The 3,170-nt window shown below is 40.5% G+C and overlaps 1 non-coding gene across 1 annotated transcript; it reads right to left on the bottom strand.

Moving 5' to 3' along the window:
- Window positions 1-1,065: 1,065 nt before the first annotated feature.
- LOC143660499 (U6 spliceosomal RNA) lies at window positions 1,066-1,171 on the bottom strand. The gene has a single exon (XR_013164095.1). It is a non-coding gene; the product is annotated as a U6 spliceosomal RNA (small nuclear RNA).
- Between the last annotated feature and the right edge of the window lie 1,999 nt (window positions 1,172-3,170).

Raw genomic sequence — 3,170 nt, 5'->3', positions numbered from 1 at the left:
GCTCCTGAAACATGGAAGGATGTGTTTACTAGAATGTGGCTCCCTGGGGATGAGCCAGCACATCTGTAATTCTAAGGAGAATGTAATGAGGAAAAACTGGCGGCATCCTGAATGGCTCACAGCTGTTCTGGAAGCTGATAAATAAGATACTCGACAGGAGATCCCTAATTGGAGCCAGTTTTTCTTAAGTGGATACACAATGTGGTGCATGGCTGGGTGTTAGAACGCTGCGAGTGTTGTTCACGTGTAACTTAGTTTGTCTTGTAAACAGTTCCAATTTCAGACAGTAGAGCCTTCTTTTTCCAAAAAGGGAAAAAATATTCACTTCATCAATTTTTTTTTTTAATTCACACTAATTAGAGGCAAGGCAGCACTATTTTCCCTGGTGTTTTTCTGAACAAAATCTCCTTTAGTTTGTAACCTGCCTCTCTCCCTCCACCCCCTCTTCTCTTTCTTCTTCTCTCATTCCTTTCTTCATTTCCATCCTCTAAGGCACCATCTCTTTTTTCTATACTAGGATCAAAAGCATTGAATTAATTATTCCCTTTCAGACTCTGGGCACCTTCCCCTAACACTGGGATTTACTTGCTTGTGGCCCTTTTGAGAGAATGTCGGTAACACTTCCATTTTCATCTGAAAAATGACTAAATAACTTCCAATGAGAAGATGTGAGATTTCACTTGCAGAGAAAGATTTTAAAGTATTCCTCCTGAGATTGTATTGTTACAAAAGCAACCGAAAATAGCTTTCCTTTTCCCAGGGAGCTGCCCCCTTTGCATTTGGATAGTAGAAGTGGGAGGGATTGTGTCTCATCTCTTGTCCCCCTAGGCACCCTGATACTAGCACCCCTCTCCAGGAGGAAGCTGCTGCAAAAGCTGGTTTAGAGACCAGTTATTTGTAAAAAAAAAATAATAATAACATGGCCAATATACTACATAAAACTCACTATCCTTGTTTTCTAATGTTTAAGGGCTGAGAGAGGAATAGAGAAAAACTCAGAACCTTTCCCATAAGATACCTTCCTTCCTTGCACCCTTTTACTAGCTTCCTTTTTATTTATTTTTTTTAAATATGGAACGCTTCACGAATTTGCGTGTCATCCTTGCGCAGGGGCCATGCTAATCTTCTCCGTATCGTTCCAATTTTAGTATATGTGCTGCCGATCGAGCACCTAGCTTCCTTTTAAATGAAATGAGAACTCCTTCCCACCACAGGACATTTTGCCTTTAGAACTATTAATTGCCACAGCATTATTTTCGCCCTTCCCTATAGATAAGAATCTACCAGAGCATTCTTTCCAAAGCATTTAAACTCCTCACTCCTGACATGACTACAATCCAAACCCCAAGATTTTACCTTCAAATGACAATTATTTTCAACCATCTGAGCCACATTGCGGTTCAAGAGGTATAATATACTAGAATGATGATATTTTCACATCTTCTCAACCCTCCAAGTCTCTCATTTAATGACCAGGGGTGGCGCCGGCTACTATTCTACACGTTTCCATGTGTTCAGAACACAGGGGCAGAAGGCAAGGCTCTAGAGCAGAGGTCACTCCTGAACTGAACAGGGAGTCAAGAGAGGCAAGAAACGCATCCTTCCTCCACTGATTCCTCTTTCCCAGCAACCGCATGTGAAATAGTGTCTGGAAAGGGAAAACTAACTCCTAAGCAGCAGTAGTGCTGAGGGCGCTTATCCATTCATCAAATGTCAAAACATCCTCTGTAGTCCGGGCACTGCTGGGTGCTGGAGATCCAGAGATGAGGAAGGTAACACCTTGCCTTCAAGAATGCTGGGAGCTGTATCCGGGAAACTAGGGTCAGAGGAGAAAAGAAAATGCCGTCAGGTGCAGTTAGATTGCCTTAATAGTCCTTGGCAGAGCAGCCCCTTCTGACCTGGGAAATGAGTTCTTCTATGAACAGTCATATTTTAAGCAGGAGGGGTTCACACCAGGTGCATCGTGACCCCACCCCAGAATCTGGGACCCACATTCCAGAATGTTAATAGTACTAAATACGTATCCAAGCTGGTCATGATTCCTTTCTCACCTGACTCAGTTCCATGGGAAATGCTTACATCCTTATAAGGTCTTGACAGAAGGAAAGACAGAGTTCTGGGTTCTGATGACATGCTGATTTCAGTGTGATCTTGCAGAAGACATCACATTTCTGAGGATGGCAGTGAGCAGAACAGAAAACTCCAGCATCGATTAGCTAGAGCCAATCACCAAGCAACGGATATGTGGAAGTCCAGACATGTCTAGAAAAAAGAAGTGACTGATGGAAAATAAAGTTTTAGTCCTATCAGTCAAGGGGTGAAAGAAAAGCCAAAGAGGCAGGAATTGTGACATTCCATTCCTGCATCAATCATTTACCACATATGATACTCACTCCCCCCTTTTCTAGAGGCTTAGAGAGATTATCTTTGACACATTCTTCTCAAGTGAAAAGTAAAATAAAATAACTTATATTTGGATTTAGAAAAGCCAAGTGCTCTTTGGGAAATTATTTTAATTCTTTGAGAAAAAAACACAGCTTCCTCTTTAAAATGAGGGAAAAATACTAGGCTGCCTGCCTCACAGGGGTGAGTCTCAACTAAAGTTACCATACTTTGGTGGTTACTACACATCAGGTGAACTACTTCATTTAATATCATAAAGAAATTTATGTTATGCACATCATTATTGCCCCATTTATAAATGAAGAAACTGAAACTAATAAAGAATAAATAACTTGTACAAAGTGAATAGGAAATGGCAATGCAGATATTTAGAATATTATGTTTTATGAAGTTGCCTGAATCGGCTACATGAGGGCCACACTCTGCCTTTAATAAAACAGCAAGGCAAATGTTGGCTTCACTTTAACATTCTCTGATGAGTTAAAAATTAAAACAAGAACACAAGGACATTTATTATTAATTGCACATTCATTTATTTTTCATTTGGGAAGACATAATCAAAAGCCAAGTGGTGACTTCCTTGTGTACTTGTTTTTTATACTGTGTTCATAAGTCTTTTAATAATGCAAATATTTATTATGGGCATCCCTGGAGAATCAAAGGTGCTTGACGAAGGGATTTCTAAATATCACGATCTACTGCCGAGTAAAAACACCAGGATGCTTCCACTGTTTAAAGGGTCAGAGCCACAGGGTTTGTCAAAAGGG

Source organism: Tamandua tetradactyla, chromosome 16, assembly GCF_023851605.1.
Source record: "Tamandua tetradactyla isolate mTamTet1 chromosome 16, mTamTet1.pri, whole genome shotgun sequence".
Lineage (NCBI taxonomy): Eukaryota > Metazoa > Chordata > Mammalia > Pilosa > Myrmecophagidae > Tamandua > Tamandua tetradactyla.
Note: the sequence above shows the minus strand (reverse complement) of the source record. Positions and strands in the feature narration are given on the sequence as shown.